The sequence below is a fragment of the Meles meles genome, chromosome 4 (genome assembly GCF_922984935.1).
Source record: "Meles meles chromosome 4, mMelMel3.1 paternal haplotype, whole genome shotgun sequence".
Classification (NCBI taxonomy): domain Eukaryota; kingdom Metazoa; phylum Chordata; class Mammalia; order Carnivora; family Mustelidae; genus Meles; species Meles meles.
The window spans coordinates 163,493,919-163,519,942 of record NC_060069.1 but is presented as its reverse complement, the minus strand read 5'-3'; the positions used below and the strand labels follow the sequence as shown (position 1 = coordinate 163,519,942).

At 60.1% G+C, this 26,024-nt stretch overlaps 1 protein-coding gene across 5 annotated transcripts in view; it reads right to left on the bottom strand.

Annotated features, from left to right (window-relative positions):
• The window catches only part of ADARB1 (adenosine deaminase RNA specific B1), a 129,942-nt gene that overhangs the window by 72,036 nt on the left and 31,882 nt on the right, over positions 1–26,024 (bottom strand). For 4 of the 5 annotated variants that reach the window (XM_046002228.1, XM_046002230.1, XM_046002226.1 and 1 more), the window contains one exon: positions 7,099–7,228. The gene's annotated coding sequence lies outside the window, so the exon portion shown is untranslated. Of the gene's footprint in view, positions 1–7,098; positions 7,229–22,000; positions 22,020–26,024 lie in introns of those variants that run through there. The other variant, XM_046002229.1, reaches the window with a different exon arrangement.

The following is a 26,024-nucleotide window of genomic DNA, read 5'->3' as shown; positions in this document are numbered from 1 at the left end:
AAAGAAAGTGTGACGTGAGCTCAAGCTGCTGGTATGTGAACTGAACGTCAACAGATAACGTCTAAAATATGTAAATCACAAACCAGCCAAGTTATTATTTAGAAACAAAGTACGGCAGGGACCGCCATCTTCATCCCAACATCCACTCCCTCCTTCCTCTGAGACCGCACCCACGTGGCGCGTCACCGAGAACGACGCTCCCAGCCCCCCTGTGACTGGTCGTGGTCATGGGACTGAAGTCGTGTCTGCTGGGATGAGCACAGAAGTGTCACATGGAGGCTTCTGGGAACCTCCTCGAGACGGCATCCACGCATGCTTTGTCGCAGTCGGGGAGCAGCAGGGGAGCTCACGCGTGCCAGGCCACACACAGAGCAGAGTCGGGCCTGGACAGCTCGGACCTCATTCCAGCCCGTGTGCCCGAGCACCGCTGCTGTGCGGGGCAGCCCTCTCTCCTGGGGGGCCCCTTGCACTGTGACTCTGTCACGGGCAGCAGGTCCTAACACTGACCAACCCCGAGGTATAAATATCTACAACTTTTTAAAAACATCAAAGGAAAGTGGAGGCTATGGATGACCGATTTTCATCAAAAGCCTGAATTAGGGGGGCACCTGGGTGGCTCAGTGGGTTAAAGCCTCTGCCTTCGGCTCGGGTCATGATCCCAGGGTCCTGGGATCGAGCCCCACATCAGGCTCTCTGCTCCGCAGGGAGCCTGCTTCCTCCTCTCTCTCTGCCTGCCTCTCTGCCTAGTTGTGATTTCTCTCTGTCAAATAAATAAAATATTGAAAAAAAAAAAAAAAAAAAAAAGCCTGAATTAGGTGACCTGCCTATGAAGGCATCCCTTGGATAAAAACTGATATAATACAAATCTGGCATCCGCCCTGCGGGACAGGCATCCCCGCAGGCCCTGCCCTGCCCTTCCACACTCCTACCCTCTCCCTCCGCTCTACTCCCCCAGCACGCCCCCTCCCAGAGTCACAGACCCACCAGTGGCTGGAGTCCCCCGCCAGCCCCTGCTCAACAACATGCCTGCCCGGTGCTCCCCGTCCCACAGAAAACAGCTCTGTACCGTTCCAGTGGGTTCCGCCGCACCCCAGGAAGCTCCGCTGCCTGGACAAGCCACCTCCCTCTGGCCCCCACTTTGTCACGGCAGCGGCAGATGCCACCGCCCCGCTAGGTCCCAGCCCCCCTCTCGGGCCTCCAAAGCAGCTCTGCAGTGAGCACGGGACCCCTGCCCCCTCCTCCAGACGCCCAGAAGGGAAGCCACCCTCCGTCTTCCCATGCTCTGGCCCCCAGATTCCAGCACCGGGAGGGAGGCCCGCGGCACTGGCTTTCTCCGCGGAGCTGCAGTGGAGGCGCCCGGCACCTGCTGGAAGCTGCACGTGGGCGCGGGTCTGGCAAGGGGCCCAGAGCCCATCCACTCGCCTTCCCTCCGCTCAGAGTGACGCGGCCCACAGGGCGCCGGTGTCCCTGCCAGCACCGCCCTGGGAAGAGCCTCCGCAGAAAGCAGCGGGAAAGCACAGGGGGCAGCGGGCCTTCCCGCGCCCATGAGTGCGCGACCGCCGAGCTTCCACGTTCTCCACCACCGTGAGTGCCTGGACGCGAGCCCCCAGCAGCCGGGGCCGGACCCCCGCAGCGAGAAGAAAACCGCCCCCAGCTCTGTGCCGCTGCAGGGTCCAGGGGTGTCCGGCTGACAGTGCCCTGTAGCGCGGGAGTGAACTCCACGTGTTCGCATCCCGCTTTTGCGTTAGTCGTGTATTTGTCTGTCCGTCAGGAAACTGAAGTCCACAGCACAGAAAAATTGGGAACACCACCCCTTTTTAGGAATTTCTCACACTTGATAACTGTTTGAACCGAGTTTTCCATTTTCCGGAGGGAAAACGATCCCAAACCACGACTCCCTGCCCCACCCCACCCAGTTGCTCCCGCAGCGCAAGTGGGCAGCCGCCTCCCCGGGGCGTGCGGCTGCCCAGGGCTCTGCGGGGAAGCGGCCGGCTCTGCTCTCAGACACGAACCTCGAGAGGCCGCCAGCCTCCCTCCGGCGTCCCTGCCCAGCGCCACCCGCTCCCACCAGGCGTCGGTGCCCCGGGCCGTCCAGCCCGCGCCCGTGTCAGATGCCAAAGACCAAGGCCCGCAGCCCCCCGCACACGTCCCGGCCCGCGAACCGCCCCGCACCGGCCGCAGCTCTGCCTCCCCGCGCCCCCAGCCTGCGGGCGACCTGGCTCCACCGGCCCAGCGCGGCCGCACCACGAGCAACGCGCAGCTGTCACACGGGCCGGTGTCCCTCAGCCGTGGCCGGTCCCCGCGAGCTCCGCACGGCCGCCGGCGAAGAGGCGCCTCCGCTCCCGCGGCCGCTGCGGAAGAGGCGACGGCAGCGGCCGGGGATGCGCGGCCTGCGAGGCCCTGGAGCGCTGCCCGCAGTGAGCCGCGCTGCCCGCCCCGAGCTCAGCGGCCGGTGCTCCGCGGGGACAGGGCGGGAAGTGGGGGCGGCCGCGGCCTCCGCACCGCGCCGCAGCCTCGGCGCCCGCGCTCCGCTCCCTCCGCGCTCCGCTCCCTCCGCGCTCCGCCCGCAGCGGCTCCCGTCGGCCGCCCCAGACCCTGCCCCCCGCGCCGCGCCCCTCCACCGCCCCCGCCACGGCGCTCGGCTTCCCGCCGGCCCAGGCCCCAGCGCTCCGGCCGCATCCCGCTGCGGTCGTCCTGGGGCGCACGGGCGCCGGCGACGTGGAGCGCGGCCGAGGAAGCCCCGCGGCCCGAGCAGCGGCCCCGGCTCGTGTCCACCCACGGTCGCTGGCGCGTCCCGCCCCTGCCCGCGCGCTTGGTCGCCCCCAGCGCCGCGGGACCGCCCCCTGCGCAGGCCCAGCCGGCCGGTGCGGACAGACGCTGCGGGCTCCGCACCTCCCCGAGCCGCCGCGGGGCTCCGACTCCCGCAGGCCCTGCCCGCCCCGGGAACGAGCGCGACTTACGAGCCCATCGGCCGCCGCACGGCGCCTTCGTGGAGACCCGGGAGTGGAGCCCCGCGATGTCCCGCGCCAGACTCGGCCGCGCGGCCCCGCCTCTCTGACCCGCCCGCAGCTGCGCGTGCGGACCCTGGAACAGCCGGGCTCGGCCCACTGCGCCACCCGTCAGGCTCCCGCCCCGTCAGGTGTCCGGGATCCGTCCCGTCAGGGGCGACTCCGCCAGGTACGCGTCCCCCTCGGGTGACTTCTCTCCACACTGTGTGTGTGACCCGCGTCCCACCCTGTCCCCCCTTCCTGCCCTTCACACCCTGGACAATCCCCGCCCCTTGACAGGGACGGGGCTCCGGGTGAGGGCGACACTGCGATATAAAGCAAAGGGGAAGGGGTTTTGGAGACAAAATCACGATCCCCTTCAGCTGCCTGGGGGGGGCGGCCCCGAAGGCCGGAGAAGGCAGTGCCTGCGGCCAGAGGAGGCAGCCCCGCCGCCTGGACAAGGAGCAGGTGGGGGGGGCGGGGCACAGCGGGGGTCCCTCGGCCTGGGCCGGCTCCAAGCACCGAGGGATCCGCCCGCGGCCCGCGAGCTCGAGAAGATGCCGCAGACGTCGGAGGACGCAGTGGCGGGGGAGACCCTGCGCGGGACCCCACTGACCTGTGTCCCGCAAACGGTGATTGCGAGGTCCTGGTCACTCGTGACGCGGCAACAGAACGCCCGTCCCCAGACGCCTCGACCGCGGACGCCTCAAGGGACGCACGGGGGCCACACCTCTGCGCGGAGGCTGAGACCGCGAGGCCGCGGTGCAGTCCTGCGGGGCCGCGAGGCGGGACCCCCGGCAGCGTGCCCGGGATCTCGTGTCTACACAGACAAGGGCGCACAATGGGGGGTGAGCTCTCGTCCAAGCTCCATCTTCTCGGGGCCCGGGAGCCCCACAGCCCGCGCGTCTGACTGCACCTCTCGCCAGCCGAATCGCTGTCCGACTGGCTTCACGCGCCCGAGGGGGGCAGGCAACCGCCCCAAAAGCGCCACGCCTCTCCCGAGACTGCGGCTGCGCCGCAAGCGCCTGCCCCGGGGCGCGGGTTCCCCATGGCCTTCCCGGACGTGGGAAGCTCGGCTCCGTCTGCGGGGCCATCGTGCCCCGGGAAGCAGCTCTGCCTCTCGTCCCACGCCCAGGGCAGGCCATGGCCCCCAGCACTGGCCATCCCAGCTGGGCTGGACTGGTGGTGCGGAGCTTAACCCCAAGGGGCCGCGACCACTCTGGCTCCACTCCTCTTGCGCAGTTCCACAGCACAACAGCCCACAAGCGCCAGCGGCGCGGCTGGAAGAGCATCCCCCAGGCCGGAGCTCCAGGCAGGGTGCGTCTCCCACTGCAGCTGCTGCCCTGGGTCTGAGCTCACTGCGGGGCAGAGACACCAACACCCCTTGTCCGGCGAAGGCCCGTAAGCCAGGCTGGAACCACAGAGACACCTTCTTGGGGACAGTGACCGATGCCAGAAAAACAAGAGAATCACGGCTCATTAGCAGCCAGACTCTGTCGGGGAACGTTCAGGAACACTTCTAAACGGAGGCGTCATCTGTTCCCAACAGTTCCTGCAGCCGCAAGACCATTTTAAAGGAAAAAGGACTGAGCTGTTGCCACGATCCATAAAGATCCAAAGCTTGGGGCCACTGCAGCGTTGGTGGGACAGGCCACCTGGATTACTGTCACGTGGACACGCACGTCACTTGCTCCCCGGGAGCCCACTGCCGCCTCCGCCGTGAGCTGGAGACACAGCGCAGGAGGCCCTGTGGGATGGCCCCGTGGGACAGCCGTCCAGGACACCACCCGGTACTGCCGCTGATTCTGTGGGCCCAAGGCTCCCAGGGAACACCCTTCCTGCCGGGCGCTCACCACCGTGCTGGGTGTTTCCGGTGCTCTGCGGGCGAGGGCGCCACGGGACACGCAGGGCAGTCCCAGAAACAGAGAAGCCTCCTGCACGGAAGGACTAACGCGGTGGGGAAGGCAGCCGCAGCCCCCAGCCCAGACCCCCACTGGGTCTTACACGGAAGCACAAGGCGTTTCTCTGGTCTTCAACGCACACCTGACCGTGCAAACGCAGAACTGCCACGTGGGGACAGGGAAGAGTGGGCCAGCGTCCTTCGGAACTGCCCGGGCTGCAGGCGTAGCCGGAGGTGAGCCACCAGTCGCGGGCGCCGGCACCACAGGGCACGCCTCGGTGTCCCCCGCCAGGGATCGCGCTTGAGTACCGGGTGCCGCACACTGGATGACTCAAGGGGCGTGTATCGTGTGTCCGTAATGTGTCTTGTCCTACATGGCATGGGCCATGTCTCTCCCAGGGAAACGCTGCAGGGGTCCTCAGGCGCAACCCCAACTGCCCCAACCATGGCAGGCACTCACGTGTAAGACACAAGAAATGGCGCCTGGAGGGCTCCGTCGGTGAGGCGTCTGCCTGCAGCTCAGGTCATGATCCCGGGGTCCTGGGATCGAGCCCCGCGTCGTCGTGGTCGGGCTCCCCACTCGGCGGGAAGCCGCTTCTTCCTCTCCCTCTGCACCCCCCACCCTACCGGCTTGTGCGCACTCTCTCTGCCAAATAAATAAATAAAATCTTTTAAAATTTTTAAAAAAAGACACAAGAAACAACTCCATCTCTCCGGGGAAGGCAAAAGCAGTGAGCACACGTGGAACTAAGTGAGGCCAAGCGCTGCGGGGCCGCCGGGCCCCCCGGGGTTCTGGGGAAGCTGCAAGGCCTAGTGCGCTGTCGGGGAGCGGCACACCCAGGCAAGGGCTCGGGCCGCCAGAAGCTTTCGTGCTTACATTTCTTCCCAAACCACCCTGGAAAAGGAAAGGTATCATACAGCAGACTATGTGTTGCCAAAATTAGCTTTCACGTTATGGGAGAAATACAACGTTTCTACTCTGCAGCTGGAACAGCCACGGAGGGAGCGCTGTGGAAGGAGGGGGCTCTCCGCATCGCTGTGCTGGTCGCTGCTCGGCCCCTCACTCCGCAGCCCTCCTCCAGGCCTCGTTACTGCTCGTAGGCCTTTAAGGACAATTTATTTCTACGGAGGATCACGAATAATTCACTTCCCCAGTGCACGCTTCATGGGACAGAAATACTTGCCGCTCGGCACACAGGACACAGAGACCGCGGCGCTCGCTGCCTCAGCGCGACATGCAGGTTGTCGCCGACTGCACGGCCCCCAGCGGCACGGATGGACAGTGTTTCCCGCAGACTCGGCCGCTCTGCGCCACTCACCACCCGTCCACACCCTCTAGTTACAGGGACGCTGATTTCATGCCACTAATCCGGCTAACAGAGGAGCTGGGGCTGAAGGCAGAAGGAAATAACCAGAACTTCACCCCTTCCGCGCTCTCAGGGCTCTTGGGCGGGAAGGGCCGGGGGTGGGGCCCGCGGTTAGAGGCAAACCTTCCCTTCCAGGTCTCCCTGGGAGCTCGTCGCCTCACGCTCCCGACACGTCCACACTCGGAAACGACAGAAGATGTGGCGCACCGGCACCCCCCGAGGCGGCGGGCACCCCCTGCCCACCGCGAGCTCAGCGCCCACTCCTGCGGCCTCTGCAGAACGGGGGAGCCAGCACGGGGGTCCAGCGGCCCTCGCCGACGACTTCCTCGTGCTGCTTCCCCACGACAAGTCTTCTTGGATGGTGAAAACCCAACGTCCTCAAATTAGTCACTCCACAGCCGCAAATTCATCTTAGGATTAACTTCATCGGGACTTTAAATTTGTCTCAATTTCTCTCAAAAGCGGATGCTGAATCACATAATAGTCACCAAACAATTCAGTATTAAATAAATTTTCCTTTAATCACCTCGAAGGAACTAACATACGGTAAAAAAGCTTTCAGCAAGTGTACTTGGTGTGGGGCAGGAGGCCGGGATGCGGGAGCCGCTCTTGGCCACACGGCCACTGGGGGGCAGCAGCGCACCGACCCCGGGGCCCAGCGGGGACGCAAGGGGTCTGGACCCCAGGGGATGACGAGAGAATTCCCAGTACCAAGCAATCTGGGCTGGAAGTTACTAAGAAAACACCTGAAAAGGCAAACAGCCTTAATTCATCAGTTCACGTCAAGCGAAAGGTATTCTTTAGTCCATCAGATTCAGCAGGATTTTGCAACTCTGTACCTTACCTTCAGATTTGTGTCGCGTCTGTGTCTGCTCGGACCCGGGGCACAGCTGCCCGCGTGCAGGCAGGGCCGAGGGACCCGTCTCCTTCAGTCGCTCCCGGATCTCGCCATGCCCGGCTGGAGACACTTGAGTCTGTGCAAGACAAAGATCCAGTCACTCGCCTGCTCAACACTTCAGATGAGAAATCTAATAATAAACACTGTTAATTAAAAGTCCTCTCTCGAAATAGAAGCTGGAGTCATTTTTAGTGAACTCTGTGCGTTCCTAAAGCAGGTGCACAATCGTGAGCCTCACCACCGCCCTTCGCTCGCGAGAGGCACCTGACGCTCACGAGAGGCGGTGCACACACCCGGACGGCCGGTCTGGCCTCCCGAGTTTGAATGCAAGCGCGCCAGCCCACAAGCGGCGGAGGGAGGCCTCCGGGGAAACGCCCCGTGCACCTGTCATCTTCGGGAAGATAAAAGGTCACATGCACACACGGGGCACGCGCCCACCCATGCGTACAGACAGACATCAGAAACGCACGGGCGCAGGCCTCCCCTGCCCTTCCCACCCGGGCTTGGAAGACACAGGCCACGCGTGCGTCTGCAGGCCGAGGGAGTGAAACATCGCCACTTCCTCTCGGCACAGATGTGTTTTCAACTCGCAGCTCATTAAAGGGAGCATTTCAACAAGCTTATATACTGACAAAGCCGAAACACGCGATGTCAACATTTTCTTTTAGACAAACAACCCGGTATCCACATGAGGGGAAAGTCCAGAGTGGGGCTTCCCCGGCGCAGGCTGCTAGCGGGCATCCACCGGGAAGAGTGAGTAAGTCCCTGAGCGGGCGCCCAGGAGACTGGCAGCCAGTGTAGACAGGGGCATCTCTGAACGCGGAGGGCCCCTAACTGCAGATTTAGTCCAGTCACCACGAACCTCCTGGGGCCACGTGCCCCGGCTGCGGGGCCTCCAGGGTCAGAAGTGACCAGTCTCTAAGCCGCACATGTCTCAGCTGTGACTCAGTTCATCGTAACATGTCAGCAGGTCTGCGAGGACAGGTCGAAGACACGGTCCCCATGTCCCGTGCTGCTGTCGCCCGGGCTAACCGTGACTGACGACAAGGGCCTCTCAGCCTGGGCTCGTCCCACCCAGCACAGAGGCTTCGGGGCCGAGCACAGAGTCTGCGCACACGGTCGCTGAGTCGTTAGCGCCCCGCTGGTCCTGTCTGCACACCCGGCTGAGGTCGTGCCCCCGCCCCGTCCTCCACGCCACCCCATGTGCTCAGTAATCTGGCTGGAGGGTGTGCAGGACACACAGGGAGCCCCCGCAACAAGGAACAAAGAGCAGGACCCGGAGCCTCCACCGTCCAAGGAAGGACAGCCGTGAAAGAATTCAGACGTCACCGCACCAACCAAGTCCACCGACGGCACAGAGAAGGGAACCGGCAGGAAGAACACGACCACGACTCACAGAAGCCGGTTCTAGTGCCCACGCTGTGACCCACTGGCCCAGAGTGAGGGCAGAAGTTGGAGCCCTGATGTCGACCGGAGGGACCAGGCCCAGGACAGCCCAGCACGGCTGCCCCGGGGGAGCCGGACTCACGTGGGGATGGCTTCTGCCAGCGGCAGTCTCAGCAGGACGAACAGGAATGGGGCGGTGGCAGGTGCCACACAGCGTGGGGACTGTAGAGCTGTGGGTTCGGCAAGAGGGCGGCCTTGGGATGTCGCCGGGCTCCGCAGCTGCGGGAGTGGGGCGGCCTCCAGGTCCTGGCGGTCACGTGGAGGATGGTGCCACACAGGGCACGGCGAGGACTAAATGGAGTTACAGACATGAAGGGCTGGGCCCAGGGACAGTGACAGTCACAGCAGGAGCGTGACAGAAGGCAGGCAAAGACGGAGAAGGCTATGGTCATGGGGGCCGCAGAGGACGGCCGCTGACAGAGAGCAGGGGGCAGCGCCAGGAACACACTGCAGAGCAGGCACACGGGGGCTGTGTCCCGAACGGACGCGCCGGGACGCGCCTCGCGAACAGTGGGGCCCCACGGGCGGGGGGTCAGCTCACGGCCCCCCACCGCGCCACGCACAGCGTCCCGTGCGAAGATAACTGGAGAGGCCTCCGTGCGTTTGTGAGTTCCGCAGTGTTCTTTTAAGGCGTCCACAGTCGGAATCGTCACAGCAGAAACCAGAAAATATTTAAACTTAAAAACAAAAGGATTCCATATGGAAACGTGTGGCGCGCAGACAAGGCAGCACGCCAGAGGGAAATGCGTAGCCCAACGCTCACACTTGTAGAAAAGGGGGGAATCGTGAGTCCCCACCTGAGAACAAAAATAAGCCCAGAAGAACAAAATAAGTGCAAAATAAGCCCAAAGAAAATGGGAGGGGGGAAAAGGAAGAAATTAAACCTGCATTAATCACACAGACTAGCAGCCACACACGGATAGACGCTGGCCAGGCTAATCCCAACACGCAGAGAAGAGAGAAGAGGCCCTGGAAACAGAGTAGTGGAGAGCCGGGTGTCCACCTTTACGGGACACCCCGCCGCGGAGCAAAGTGGTCCTTTCGAGGTGTCTCTGAGAGGCTCAGCAGGCTCTGGGCCCACCACAGTGGGTCGGGTGGACGCGGAAGGGTCGCCGCGTGCTGGGCCCGTGCCTTCTGGGGCTGCAGGCTCCGAGGACTCTCCGTGCAGGAAGTCGGTTCTGCGGCTGAGCCCACCCAGCGGTGCATGGACACCGAGCGATGAGCCCGCGTCAGCCCCAGGCAGGTGCCCGCCAAGTCACTCAGGAACCTCCTCGGACAAGATGGACAACATGCTGACCGCTGGGACTGACGACTCAGACACACGGCCACTTGCGGTCACCCGAAGGGCCCCCGCGGAGGTCCCAGGCCCACGGAGCACAGATGAACCGTCCCTGCTACCCCCTGCCCCATCCCTGCCCCACAACGTCACCACCAAAACCAAATGGTGGTTGTTCCAGCCGCGGAGCTGTGCTTTATTTGGGGGCAGGGGGTATGTCAGGCAACAAGAGACACTAGGACAGAATTATCATGCCAAATTCTCACATTGAAAATAAGAGGGTATTAGGAACTTTATTTCAAAAATTTTGTAAACTTAGGTATAACAAGCAAGTTCTAAGAAAAATACAATTTATCAAAACTGACTGAGGAAGAAATAGAAAATCTGACTCAACTACGAAGAACAAGAATCAGGAAACAAAACTCGTGCCTAGAGTATCAGCCAACTGGCCCATGAATGAAGCGTAAAAATCCTGAAGAAAAGACCCGCAGACTCAGTCCAACAATCTCCTGAAAGGCTGGCACATGACCCAGATGGATGCCCTCTGGCAGTGTGGAATCCAGTCCGTGTACGAAAATCGACGAAGGTAACCTGCCCCACCAAAGACCGAGAGTGGCGTGGAGGGCACCCAGGACGGCACGGGCAGGTGACTCCAAGGCTGACTGCGTAGGGACACGCGCCCCTGTGGCCAGACGGGGGAGCAGGGCCATGCCTGCTGGAGAGCAGGCAACAGGGAGGCCATGGTCGAGCAGCACGAGGGAGGCTCGGACTACAGTGTCGGCTATGTCCCCGCTCCTGGGTGCCGGGGACAGGAACACGTAAGGAAAATCATCCTTCATACACGCAGTCTTCCGCAGGAACGACAGAACTCACAACAAACATGGCCTGGGAACCCCCCGGGCAACGGGACCCAGAAATGGCCAACGGTGACCACCGTTCTTACCGAGGACGGTCCACCACAACGGAACAAGCGGTGGCCTTGCCGTTACTGCCGTGCAGCAAGTGACCGACCGACATCGCCAGCATCCACCTGCCAGCAGCAGGGAAGGTAGGCGCTAGGCACCGGGGCTGCCAACCGCCACCAGGCTGGGGGGAAGCTGGTGAGGCAGGGAGGGGTCTCAAGGGAGAAGCCCAGGAGGGGGAAGCACAGGGAGACATGCCCTCCAGGCAAGGACTGAGTTACCAAAACCTCGATCTGCTCGGGGTCACCCCAAGAAACAGTGGGCTCTGGGGTGGCCTGAGGACCTGGACAGGGCATGGAGGTGGTGTGGGACCACCACTGGCCGCTCTGGGGCCTCGAGCTCCTGCCACGCTCGAGCCCAGCTCAGCCCACACCACCGCCTTTCTGGAGCCTTCTCCTAGTGCCCGCTCCTCGGCTCCCTGAAAGCAGGGCCGAGCTGCAGGGGTCTCACGCCGGCTGCGTGCCCAACTCCCGGCCACCACGAGGAGACCCGGGGCCACAGCGCTGCCCACGACACAGGGCTCACACGGGGCCTCCCAGCCCAGCACCGACAGCAGGACAGGACGAGTCCCGCTCAAAGACACGAACGCCCAGCCCTGGACGGACCTGCTATGCCGGTGGTGACTGCACTAAGTAAAACCACGGCGCTTCCCTTAAAGTGAAATTTACCACCATAATTCAATTAGACCACGGAAGTTAGGGCTGTCCTCTGCCAAAAGGTAAGGACTCTCATTGTCCACCTCATAGACATGTAACTCGACCACACAGCTAAACAGAGATGTTCGGCGGCTACTCGGTCTCTCGTGTCTAGAGACAATTATTTCAAGCCAGAAAGGCCTGATGTGCTCGAGACAAGTGAAGGAAATTAGCAGCCAACGGAAGACGCTAAGAGACAGAAGGCGTCTTCCTCACTTTCCATTGTAAGTGCTTTGTCAGTCCTAGGAACCGGTACCCAAGAGAAGGACCAGAAGCCGGTGGGGACAGAGAGCGGGGCCAGGGTGGGGCCTGAGTCGTGAGCCCAGAGGCTCCAGAAGGACACGGCCCCTCAGCTGAGACGAGCACTGAGGGCCTGTCAAGATGTTCTGGGGAGGACGGGGGCGGCCCCTCGGCAGAGGTACTGCACACGCACTTTGGTAAGAAAGCGATCTGCCTGTCTTCAGAAGGACGGCTCCCCTGGCTCCGGGACCACGGCTGGAGGCTGGCGGGACAGCCAGGGACAGGGACGGCGGCGGGGCGAGCGCCCCCAGTGGGCGGCTCCAAGGATCCTGATGCTGTCAAAGGGGTGATGGAATTTCCAATAACCAACATGAGAAAATCGAAAAAGAGGAAACTTCGGAAGAGAAGCATTTTTCAGTTGTCTTCAACGATAAAAACCTTCAAAGTACGTGAACTATGGTCATCGGTGCCCAGCCAGCCCCGGCTGCCTGACATTCCCGAAGGAACGAGTGCGCTCTGCGTTAGGGACCACGGGCAGAGGTAAGGTCTGTACGTGGTAAGGAATCGGTGAGCACTGACCAGGCAAGAGCACCGCCACAGGAGACCAAACCCACTGGGCAGCGCGGGCCGCGGGCGCACCGGCAGGAACCCCGCGTTAATCAAGAGGCCGGGAAGAGGGCGCAGGCCCCCTTTTCCTTGGTGCTTCTAGGAGGGAGGAGCAATGCAAGAGGGAATAGTGCTCTAGTCCGGATCCTGGTTTAATCTAGATTTTTTGTATTATTTGAATTGCACTTAGGAAGTGGTTTGCAGAGCACATTCTGTTCTGTGACCCTGGAGAACCACCACCTCTTCGGGCTCCCGAGCGGGGCCCAGCTCAGGCGGAGGACACGCGCTCTCCCCGGTGCGGAGCATGGGATCCGCTCCGTCTGGGGGCCGCGACCACCACGTAGACCACGAAGCCCCTGTGCTCTTCCCTCCGCTTCCCCGGCGTTCCGGTCTTAACAGAACCACCAAGATGGACTTCGTCATCCCTTCTGCTTACTGAATTCAGCATATTCCGTTTCTCAGCAAGTAAGAATGTAGTTCGCCTCGTTACAGGGCTGCTTTAGAATGAACCCGACATACGGCACAGGTCGTCTCGAAGCAGTAATGGGGAGTGAACCAAGCCAGACAGAAGTACCCACTGTCTGACCCGACCTGCATGAAACGCTGCAAAACGCGAAGGGATCTATCGTGACAGCAAGGAGAGGGGTGGTGGCCGGGGGTGGGGAGAGGATGGGGGCAGGGGACCTTCAAGGGCGACGGGCACGTTCCCCACCTTCCCTGTGCCAACCACCTCACCGGCGTCTCAAAACTTCCCAATCTGCACAAGTTACAACATGTGCCATTCTGGCCTGTCAGTTACACCTCCAAAAAGCTGGCTTTAAAAAAGACTACTTTGCTTTATATTTTAAAACCCCTCATCTTATTTTCTGAAATGCATTCGTAAACATGACTGAAAGTATTTGTGTGACCTGAGGGAAAACATGATTTTTTTAAACTCTGAATAATCTCATGCTTTATGGGACGTTACAGCTTGCTGCGAACGTGAAAACACTCATCACACAGGCCGGGGAGTCCCCCCAGCCGCACTCTGCTGTGTCCTCGCTCCCACAGGGACCCGTGCTCCCCGCACTAGGCACGGGCTCTGCTCTCCGCGGACACAAGGCACACGCGGGTAGAGACAGACAGAGGGACAGACGAAGGAGGGAGGGAGCGCTGAGGTCAAGCAGGCGAGTGACCCTGGGTGTAGCGGGCAGCACCCGCATCATTCCATCCGGAAGACCAGCGTCTGCGTCTGCGGCCACGGCACGGGGGGGAACGGCCTCAGCCACCGGCATGTCAGGCGGGGAAGGACAGTAAGAGGGATGTGAGAGGGGCTCTGAGCCCTCCCTGCCCTCGGCACCTGCTCCCTTCAGGACAACTGTCCACCCTTTGGCCACATACGTCAAAACAACCCAGAAAGGCCGACAGGCCAGGAGAGGGGGCTGTGCTGCCGGGGGGCACACGGGGACCTCCTGGCCTGGTCCACGCCACCCGCGGCAGACCGGCCTGTGTACTCGGGCAGCGGAAGCAGAGGGCTGCCTCCCAGGAGTCACACCTCTTTTTTTTTTTTTTTAATTCTACTTAGTTACATACAGTGTATTATTAGGAGTCAACACCTCTTACGGGCGGGACTGAGGCCTTGGTCTCCCACGATTAATAGGGTCGTGCCAGAAATCCCCTCCACTAACAGAGATGATCACCACATAGCTTTTATTATGACTTTCCCCGTTGTTTTAGGGAGTGATTTTTCGTAAAAGTGAGGGCCGATTTTGCCCAATCACTGCTAGCAAACAAACACGACCCACAGAAAAGCACTTCAGGCCCGAGCCCCGTGGAGCATGAGAGCCACGGGCCCGAGGCCCACCCCCGTGTCTGCAGAGCACACGCACACACAGGGGACACAAGACGCTGGCCGACCACCTTCTCCCGTAAGAAACTCGGGCCGGATTACGCCAAGAACAAAGCAAGACAGGCGGCAACCTCTCCACAGACAGGCAAAGCCAAGTAAGAAGAAGAGAGTGGACGGAGAGATGACTCTGAGAGCCCTTCTGTGACGGGGGCGCAGACCTGTCCGGCCGAGCACGGGGGCACCGCAGCCCCGGGCGGGTGGGCGGCTCCAAGACCCCCAACAGACTTCGAGGTCTAGAACAGTCCGCAAACCCTAAGCTTCCTGAGGGACCTGTGGCCACGGGCCTCCTCGGTCATCGTGCACCCGCAGCGTCCATAACCTGCAACGTTCCCAACGGCTCTCACCACACTCGCGTCAAACGGACAGCTTCACAAGTTCCTAACTCAAAGCCAAACAAACAGGACGTCTGTATTTAAGTGACATTATAATTTTAAGAGGATTCAGGTTATTTATCAAACACTAAAATTTAGTGTAATATTATCCACTGCAAGGAGATGAATTGTCTAAAAACCACCTTTCAATATTTTACAGAAATCTCTCAAATAGATCTTACCCTCTTATAAAATACTAAATGTAAGTTTTCAACCAGGGGACGCCGACTCCTCCTCTCTGTGGTGAACGAAGCAAGGAACAGAAGGTCCCTGGTAAGGTGTGTCCTAAGCCAATCTCCCACGCCCCAAATCACACCACCCAGATGCCCCAAGACGTATCCAAAGGGACCCGAGGAAAAGCTTTCCCTGAACTAGTGGTACCCAGACACGCGGCAGACGCAGAGGAACTTCGTCTCTGGAAAAATGCGCCACCATCTGAGGCCTCGAAGAATTCATACGACTTGTGTCCAAGGAAAACGAGCAGCTGAGAGGAAACACGATAACCCCACAAGGAAGCAAGGCCGAAGGACGAACAGCATCACGAGAGACAAAAGACACGGACCTGCGGATGCGCCCGAGCTGCCAAGCACAGCACGCGGGCGACCACCGGTTAAGTCACGGCCAGAGAACGGGGGCAGGCGCCCGGGGGGCTCCGTCGGTTCGGCATCTGACTCCCGATTTCCGCGCAGGTCGTGACCTCAGGGTCAGGGATCGAGCCCCGTGTCACCGGGCTCCGCGCTCAGCGGGGAGCCTGAGGTTCTCTGTCCCTCTCTCCCGGCCCCTCCCACTCCGACTCCCGCGTGCGCTCTCTCTCCAAACACAAAAACAGACGGGAAACAGGAAAACAAAGAGCAACCAGTCAGACTCAGGAGAGAATAACCTTCCTATCAACAAGAAACATTAAAGACTAAAATCACTAAAATTAAAGGCTCGATGGTGGGTTTTAACATCCTATCTGACGTGAGAAGGTGAGCGAGCCGGGACAGAAAGCTGCGGAGTGACCAGACTGCAGCCTGCACAGAGGAGGACAGCCAGCGGGGCAGAGCCGAGACGCCCAGCCAACCCCACGTACAGGAAACCAGGCAACGCGCAGCCCAGCAGCGTCAGGGGTGGCAGGCAGGGCTGTGCCCCAGACAGCCGGGGAGGGGCAGCTCTGGGCTGGACGGAGAGAACGGCCGAGCCAGGAGCTACAGACCCACCCAACATGCGCTCGCGACAAGACACGTGAAGTGCGTCCCCGGCAAACCACAGCCGGATGTCGGCCACCAGCTGACCCCGGCCTGGAGAATCGCTACCGGATACGAGTCAGAAGGCAAGCGATCGTCGAGAGCAAATAAGGGACGAGAATGGATGAGGTAGAAGCGAGTGGCCTGCGGGGCGCGACATGTTATCAGGACTGCTTTTGTGTTAACCTGTTAACCTCCTGAAATTTAAGTAAAAGGCTTTTACTTTTTCTTTTTAAGAGCTTTAATTTAGAGTCTTTAATAATCCAAACTGGTATTTGCCTAAATTTCCCTTAGTACAACGAACCTGACATTTTTCTCAAACAATATGATTCAACTGTGAAAAAACTGAAAACAGAGGAAAAAAGAAGCTGATAAAATGAAAACACCTTTTCTGGCAATCATGAAATACACACAGACACGCGCTCCTTCCCTCGGGAGCAGCGAGGGCAGCAGAGCTGGGAACGGCTCGGGGGGCGGGGCGCGTCCTCGAAGATTCACACGTGTCCCCCTCAAGGTACCACGAGCCGAGACAGAGGGCTCGGTGGCGGGGGGGGTGCACCCCAGCCTGCACGGCCTTTGCTAGTTCCCCGTGCACGGGCCACAGCCTGGTGGCGGCCCCGGGCAGAGAAACAGCCGCTTCACACACGGGTCTGGGGCAGGCATCCCTCAAGGCTTCACGCCCGTGAAAAAGGCAAAATTGTGTACTAAACAGTGTGTTTCTGAGCCCACGTGCATCTTTCTAATGACAACGTCCACAGCTTTAATCGGGCGCTCAGAAGGACCTCTGGCTGAGGAAGTCGCCCTCCCCGAGGACCCTGAACGGACCGAAACCCAGTCCTCTCTGTGGCACCGAACCAGCAACACTTCGCGGCCCTTCTTCTTTCCACACAGCGGTGGCTCGTCAGCGGGAACCTACAGAGGGAGGTGCTGGGGCACTAACGGTGGAAATTGTGACCTAAACCAGAAGCGCCACCAGAGCTTACAGGGCTGCAGCTCAGTTCCGAGCCATGCGGCTCCCACGCACAGCGGCAGAGGGCCACACGCCCGCAGTCCAGACGGCAGTCACCATCCCTCACCGCCCTCAGTGACCACGGGCTTCAACGACGACCATTCCCGCTTCTATCACTACAATGTAAATTTTGCTTTACCGTTTCAGTTTGGTTTAATATGGGTTATTTGTGTCCACAGAGATGAAAATTTCATCCGGTCTTTAAGCATGTTTTTTTAATAACTAAACTTCTCGGTGTCATGAATCATCTCCAAGCTTGTTTCAAAACAGACGTATAGAACCCCCCGGTTTCGATAAGGCAGTGACACCCCATTCACTGGCAACCTCCGGTCTCAGAGTGCGAACTCTGACTTGCCGCACGCTACAAGGTAAGTGGGACGGTCACCCCGCTGTGAAGTGGCAGACGGCCCTTACATGCCGTAAAATGACGGGTGGAAAGCACAACGTAGCTCACAAAGAACTCACACGCGCTGCTGACAGATGTCCTGGAGCTGCCTCACGTAATCTCTAACCAATTCTTTGAAAACACTGAGCAATGTTCCCACTCGCGAGAAGACCACCACTGCTGCAGATATTCAAGGTGTGGAATCTTGCCAGTAAGCGCGATCTGGAAAGGTTTGGGGGCGCCTGCGTGACCCAGTGAGTTGAGCATCCGACCGGACTCCAGCTCAGGTCGCGGTCTGGGGTTGTGAGACGGAGCCCCAGGTTGGGCTCCGTACTGAGCGTGGAGTCTCCCCACTCGCTCTCTTAAAAAAAAAAAAAAAAAAAAAAAAAGAGTAAAAGGGTTTTTATTGAAAATGGTGAGAAAGTACATATCTTTCTTCTCTTCCCCAAACCCCACCAAAATGGCAAAAAAGGTACTTCTTGGCAATGAACTGTAAGAGGAATGACACGTGGTGAAGCAGGCCCAGCCGCAGACGAGGACTCCAGTCCGTGGTCAAGGCATGAAGACGGAATCGGGTCGACCTGAAGGAGCCGCGGGAACCACAGCGCAAGGGGCTGCACACGAGGCTCCGAAGATAAAGAGCCTTGGGCAGTCCTCTCACGTCCAGGCTGAGCCGGAGGATTCCCCTCCAAAGACGGTCTGGGGCCGTCCAGAGCGGGGATCAAACGTGGCCGGTCGGTCTCGGAAGAGAAGCAGATCAGAGCACAGGGCGATCCCCCATCAAAGCATCAGCGGAGGCGCAGGGGAGAGCGGAGGACACGGACCTGGGAAGAACGAGAATCAAGCTGACGGCTGACTCTCCTCGGCAACACCAGACCGTGGGGAAGAACAGGAAACGTTCTCCGAGTCTGAAGGGAGGATGTTCAGAACCTGGAATTCTGGACCTCGCCAAAGGATCCGTCAAGCGTGGGGACACAATATCTGCCCCCAGAACCAACACGTCTCTCAGCCAGGCACTCCGTGAAGAAACGGATTGCGGACGCGCTCCAGCAAAACCAAAACTGAATCCAGAAGCAAACGGGACGTACACGAGAGATCACGGCACCTGACGCCGCTCAGAAATGTGAGAAGAACCAGGGGTTCCGGTCAAACACGCTCTTTCCCTGGGCAAGAGTCCTGGGGCAGAGACCACACTTTCTGCTTCTCCCGTCAGAGGGCTCAGCTCCGCGGTGAAGGTCACACGGTCGCAACCCTACGATGTCGTCTCCCTCCTGCAACCCCGCGTAGACTGACGCTGCAGGAGAGACGCAGAAAGACACGGAGACGAGAAAGACAACAAATCCAAAGCTGTGACTCACGAACACCAAGACCCGTGAGACCCGGTGCGCGGCCCGCGTGAGCTAACAAACACAAGTGGGAGGGCGGACGGACACACACCGGAGACTGGTCACCCCTGGGAAGAGGGGACGGAAAGAAGCGACCTTTAACTGAACGGACTCGCAGTGGCGGGTGGGAATATGTTCTCTCGCCACAAGCTGGTATCATCTCAAGATGTTCTGAAAACAACAGTTGGGTGAAAGGGCAGCGCGTCAGTCGGGCATCTACAGGACCAACAACACGCCCTCGTGTCGTGAGAGGCAGTTATGGGCACTGAATCAGTTACGTGAAATCGGGATGTTTTTGAGAGAGAAGGCAGGGGAGAAGGAGAGAAGGAACCTCAAGCAGACTCCACACACAGCACGGAGCGCAACACAGGTCTCGAGCCCACAACCCTCAGGTCACAACCTGGGCCGGAATCAGGAGTCAGACATTCAACCGACGAAGCCGCCCTGGTGCCCCTAAAGTCAGAATTTTTTTAAAAACGGTTTTTTACTCTGGAAGAAAATAGATAAAGCGCATCAGTCCTGTGAAGGGGGAGAGACCATTCATTGTCCTAGCATGTCCGGGTGCGAGGAAGACGGGCAGTAAGCGTGAGGTTAGCCCACCTAGAACAGAAATCCCACACACAACAGAAGTCCTATATACATGACCGAAGTCCTCGTACACAGTAGAGAGATTCCATAATGCACGCAGCAGGAATCCCACACGCGTGGCAGAAGCCGGTGTTCACAGGCACCACGGGGCAGGCACGCTCCCCACGCGGAGCACCGTCGTCGGGCCTAGCACGGAGCTCGGAGACGAGTATGGGACGAACGGCGCTCCAGCGGGCCGCATCCCCTCCCTCCGTCCCCAGAGGAAGAAAAGCCAAGAAACCCAGCAGTGTGGCGACCACACACGGCGTCCTCGCCGCACGCACACAACACGTGCTGGACAATCTCTATTCACACAGCGAAAGGGAAACAGAAACCGTCTGTCCACCCGCCAGCTGGTCGTCTGCATCCACCCGGGCCACGCCCCGTTCCGGTGACGGCCATCCCTCGGCTGAGCTTTGGGGATAAAGGAGGTATTTGCCCAGGAAAACAGACGCAAACAGACTCACCTGCGCAACGGCACCAACGCCTGCGGTGGGGCATTGGGGCTCACAGAGCCCTTCGTCCTGTCTGCACCTCTGCAGGACACGCAGCTCACGGGAGCAGTTTGTTTTCAAATACCATACAAACTGCCCTAAAAGACACTCACAAACGCAGGAAGTGTTCTTCCAAGACGCCGCCAGGGGGCGCAGGCTCGGGTCCGCCGCGAACCCTCCGGTCGGCCAAGGCGGCTTCCCAGTCTGGTCCTGTCATTAGATGGAACTCGCCCCGGGATGCGGGGACGCGGGGCCACGCAGCCAGCCGCCGCCATCTGACCCCACGTCCGGGGAAGCACTTGTCTTTCCCGCGGGGCCCACCCTCAGGCAAAGGGCTCTGCCTCCAGGGTAAAAACGCGGCACACGGTGCCCGACGCAGAGACGCCATCTGGGCAGTCACTGATGAGCCAACACGTGGCTCTTTAGCTTTTGGTTCTGCAGAAAATAAAATAAGGCCCCTAAAGCACAGTCCTTGTCCCCACCGTTTCACGTGGTGGTCGTCCTTGCCCCAGATCTCGGGCAAGACGCTGGACCCTCTGAGCAAGGCCAGGGCCCTTGGACTTGGCGCGGTGGGCCACGTGACGCACAGCAGTGCACAGCGGGGTGTGAGGGCAAAGCCCCACCGCGCACACGTTAGAGACGCGAGCAGAAAGGGCCTGCGGCTTCAAGAACGGAGACGGTAAACCGAATCTCACTCTCACACTCACACGGTGAATGCGTCAAGTTCAAAGCCCGAGGATGCAGAAACAGGGCAGACTCGCGCTGAAGTCAAGACGGGTGCCCCTAGAAGTCACAGTCACGTGGCAGCGTCCAACCCTGTGAACTCTGCATGGGCCCGGGGCTCGCTCTGCCAGAGGGGAGCACCCAGAGCCATCACGGGAGCTGTCCACGACCCTGGCACCTGAGTGCCCAACGAGGACGCAGCGTGCCCCAGAGCTTCCTACGTGACCTCAGGGCCCCGAGCACCACTCGGTCTGTGGCCCACAGCCAGAGAGCAGGGCTGAAGTGGGTCACCGCCTCCTGGCCACGTGTGAACAGGTGTGACCAACCATGCAAAACCACGTATCTTCGCACTTCTGGGAAGAGGGAACACAACTAAGTCCACAATACCGTCTGTCACCAGGTGAATGGCGCTTGGGCTACCCCCTGCCCTCAGCGAGCGTGTCCACGAGCCACCGGCCCGAGCGAGCTCCAGGCCCCGCTCCCCAGCGAGCCCCGGCCTCCGCACACAAGAGTGGGCCTCACGAGCCCGGAGGGAGAACCCAGTTCCCCAGCCCCGGGCGCCACGGCGCGGCACGGCCAACGACTGAAACGATCGGGCTGAGCTGCCCACACACTCACCCAACCCCCAGAAATTCAGTGACGACGAGCAGTTTCCCCATTGTTTCAGGGCCATCGAAGCTTTAAAACGATGTTCCGCTGCAGCCCCACGTCCAATGTGAAGACCTGCCAACGCAGCTCTCCCAGAGGGAGGAGCCCCCTGCCCGCGGGCGGCCACACGCCTCGGGGACTGAACCCAGCGCCGCCCTGACACGTGTCCCAGGGCTGCCACGGCCCCATGGAAAAGGCCGGCAGGGCAGCTCTCCCATGCCTGTCACCGGCAGGGCGGGGCCCCCGCGTCCTCCTGACGTCACTGATCAGCTCAGCTTCCTTCTGCTGTGACCCGTGCGGGCCCGCGTGCCCCTGCAGAAGGGCTGACCACGTACGGGGGAGCCAGCACCGCCTGGCCGCACCCTCAGGCCTGAGCCCTGCACGAGCGAGCGCTCGTGCCACAGGTGGGGACCTGACCGGTGCACGGGCTGCGTCTGCTACAGATGCTCGCTGGACAGAAACGAGACGCCACACCCGTGTGGGATCAGGCGGTGCTCCTCGATTTATGGACGGACTCCAGCCCGTAGGCAGCTGTTTAGAAGTACTTGTAGCTAACTAAACAGTCCCCTTCTCCTCTGTGGTGTGTGTACGTGACTAATCATAACAGTGGGCCGCTTCCAGAAGGAACAGCCAACGGGGACTGCCAACTGGAAGTCTGTGACAGATTTATAAAGGGGCTAAGCTAAACTGCCCTTTGCCCTTGGCTACGAAGGCCTGACGGGGCCGCAACCTCGTCGGGCGCAAAGAGCTCGTTCACACGGTGACGAATGGGGACGGCCTCTCGGGGAGTCAGGGTGCCAGGCGGGCAGGAGCCGCGGAGCCAAGACCTGCAGGCCGCCCGCCGCCCCAGCGCCACCGTCCCCACACCTTTCTTGGCAGAATCAAGGACACCAGCCGGAGGAGACCAAGTTCTAGAGGCCCTTCCAAGACCCTTTAAAAAAAAGAATTGAAAACAAAATCAGTAATCACATTTTATTAAATATTTTTAAGTTTTTTGTTTTTGTTATAGATTTTACCCATTTGACTGAGAGAGGGAGCACGAGCAAGGGGAGCAGCAGGCAGAGGGAGAGGGAGAAGCAGGCTCCCCCCTGAGCGGAGAGCCCGATGCGGGGCTCGACCCCAGGACCCCAGGATCGTGACCTGAGCTGAAGGCAGACACAGCCCACTGAGGCACTCAGGCGCCCCATATTTTTAAGTTTTAGTATCACATTTTATTTCCCCAACTAGCCCTAAGGAAAGGGATTCAAGCAAGATGAACAGATTCCCTTTTCCATGAACGAATAAAACTAAACATTAAAAGATGACGTGAGAAATACTTAGAAACACTTAGAAATTCTGCCTCCAACACCAGATCTTCCCACGGCCCCGACAGGCTCCATCTGGCTGTGGTTCAGAAAATACACAGGACCCCCGAGCATCCCCTCTGGGCGTGGCCCCAGGACACACAGGACCCCTTAGAATGCCCAGTGGACCCCTTTCCGCCTCCTGGTGACCCTGTGGACCTCTGGATGGCAATTCCAGGGTCACGACCCCATGGGCCCAGGACATCCAGGTCACCGCGCCCTCTGTGGTGGTTCCTAACCGCAGGCCCTTGGCTCTCAAAAGTTGGCACCATCCCAGCAGTAAACTGCCTGCCCACCTACTTTGACACAAGCCTGTTCCCCAAACCAGAGGGGACAGTGAGGGTCTGCAGAGGACCGCTGGCTCCCCAACTTCCCCCTCACACCAGGCGGACCTAGCAAGAGATATTTGGGGAGCCGGGTCCCCTCACCTCTTGCTTCCAGCCCGCAGCGCTGACAACAGAAGGAGCATCTCACCGAACAGCTGTGCGTGGAGATAAGCTTGAGATCAGGGCCTGCGCGCTGGGCCTGGCCCGTGCCCAGGCAGCCCAGGGAGTGGGAGGAGGCCCTAGACGGAGTCCCAGAAGCTCAGAGCAGGCGAGGCCCTGACAGAAGCTTCCGTGTGTCTCCAGGGAACTGGCCACACGTATAGCAAGGCTATCAAGTATTCATGTCTTTCTTAAAACTCAATACAACGGGCACCTCCAGGAAAGACAGCAGAGACAGAACTCAGGAAGGACGAGCCAATTTCTTTAACTGATGAGGGAAACAGGGTTTGCTTGTTTCTTAAATTTTTTTTTTTTAATATTTTATTCATTTGACAGAGATCACAACTAGGCAGAGAGGCAGGCAGAGAAAGAGGAAGAAGCAGGCTCCCCACTGAGCAGAGAACCCGATGTGGGGCTCGATCCCACGACCCTGGGATCATGACCTGAGCCGAAGGCAGAGGCTTTAACCCACTGAGCCACCCAGGTGCCCTGGGTTTGCTTGTTTCTAAGAAGAGACGTAGGCGGGACAGAGACCCCGGCTGCAGCAGAGACCCCGACCCCACCCCCACTCTCCTCCCTGGGGCAAAGGCGTGAGCTGTGCCCTCTCACCGGCAGCCAACAGAGAGCCCAGGGGCACCTGGACCGGGTCTGACTCTGGATTCCAGCTCAGCTCACAATCTCAGGGTCATGGGTCCAGCCCCGTGTCCGGCTCAGCGCTCAGCGGGAAGTCCACTTAAGACTCCCTCTCCCTCTGCCCCCTCCTGCTCACTCTCTTTCTCTCTTTCTCTCAAATAAATAAAATCTTTAAGAAAAGAAGAAGGGAGGGAGGGAGGGAAGCCCCCACGATCACTAAACACAGGACAGAAGTACTTGGTCTCATCGGCGTCCGGGACTGAAACCTACAGGGGCAGGGAGACCCTCGCAGCAGCGTTGGGAGCAGTCAGGACTGCGAGGGCAGCCGATGCCCCGGGGGAGTGTGGAGAAAACAGAACGGCCGCCGACGTCCAAGCACGCCCGCCGAGGGCCCAGGCCCAGGAAGACGGCCCTCCTGTATCAAACAGCGCGTGGGAATGGTCCGGCGGCGGTGCTCGCAACGGATGAAGAGCCGCCACCGGAAGGTGAGGGGACGGGCGCCGCAGTGCGCAGGGGACTAGCTCGGACAGCAGCAGCCCAGCGTCTCACACACAGCCCTGAACCAGCGAAACAGACACAAAGATGCATTCTGTATTTATACAGAAAATAAAAACCAACAAGCAGGCAGGCAGGCAGACCTACGGCCCAGAGCTGCAGGCCAGGAGCTCCGGTGACACACCTGTCACCCAGATCTGGGGGCCGGCCGCGCCCCATGGCTGCTCCTTCGCAGAAGCTCCAGGGGAGCGTGCCCTGGGACAGCTCGCGGAGGACACCCGTGCTCCGTGCGCTGCTCCTCGCGCGGTCACACTGCCAAGAGCCATCACAGCTGCTGCGGCGGGGCAGGAAGGGCAGGGAGCACGGGCGGTGGCCGGGACACGCGGGACTCCCGAGCGTCCCCTCTGGGCTGTGGCCCGGGGACACACATGGGAAGCAGAGGGCGTCCAGGCGCCGGATGTGGGAACAGCGGTCTCAGCCGCACAAGCACCCGCCAGGAGAACGAAGGTGGCCGCAAGCCCGCGTCCATGCACCACGAGAAGAGTGTTTTGAAACACGGTACGTGCGGCTTGATTTAATGTTTACTTATTGCCCTCCAAAGTAATTAAAATATTAACAATAAACAAGCACGTGTCCCGGGGCCTGGCGTGTGCCGCCCGCCCGCCTTCTCTCCCCCGTGCCTTTCCTGGTGCGTCCTGTCACCACGTCGCACGCTTTCCTTGCTCCGAACGGCGGGAGGGCCGAAGCTAGCAGTACTGAGGGCACAGACCCCAGCCACTCCCGCCCCACGAGAACTCCCGGAGGCGTCGCCCGTGCTGAAGTACACCAGGAGTGGGGGGGGGGGTTGATCTCCTAGAATTCCAATAGGCTCCCGCCAGTGACACGCCTTCCGTTCAATTCCTAAAGGAAAAATGAATAAAAACCAAAGCGTGAACAGATTCTCCGCCGTGTCGCCTTACCTGGTTCTCCGACAAAACGACGCCCGCTCGCAGCCCGCCCCACGCCGCTGGGTCTCGAAAGCCTGCCAGCCGGGCCGGGAGCACAGGCGTTCCTTGGGATATGCGCGTACCGTTTCCAAATGAGCTGGAATTTTGAATTAGTTCATAGACTAAACTGACGAGCATCTGAAAGTTCGTTTCGTGAATGGAAAATGCGAGACACGCCACCCTGGGGCCAACTTCACCACCTTCAGAAGAAAATTGTGCGGGGAAGAGAATCTCACATTTTCTTCTCAAAATTTAGAAGTGAAAAGGTCAAATAAAAATAAATACAAACTAATTTGAGCACCTCTTCAGCTTGCGTTAAAAATACAGGAAGTGTGAGCTTTCTGGAGCGGGGCTGGGGGGTAAGGTGTGTGCTCACACCCGGCTTCCAGCCGGGACAGGACGGGTGACGGCGCCCAGCTCCGCCCCACTCTCCCCGGACACCCCACTGAAGCCAGAAGGAAACAGACCAACTTCTCACGGGAGCGCCGAAAACCCGATACTGACGAGCTCATTCCCGCAATGACCGGGGAAATCTAAGGAGTTTCAGGGTAAAAACACTGTTTTTACTTCAAACTGTTCATGTTGGCGTCTCCATCGCGTGCGGCAAAAGCGTGAGCAAACCCCGACACCAGAAGGCACACGACGAGGCTGGAAACACTGTGGTCACCCGCTCACCCTCCGCCAGATGGCCAGGGCCATGCCAGCAGGACACCCACGGCATGGAGGGGAGGACAGTCGCCGCGAGAACTCAGCATCCGGGGGGGATGGCAGGGGGACACCGCACAGCCCCCGAAACAGCTCCCAGAGCGGGAAGGCGCTCCCATGTGGGGCGCTGCAGTGGGCCCGCCCGTGCTCTCGGGGGGCAGCGGGGCAGATTAGCGGCTCCGACCCGGGGACCGCCCGGCCGCCAGCGCCACCACGACAGCCGTGCGTCCTGGGCAGCAGCGGC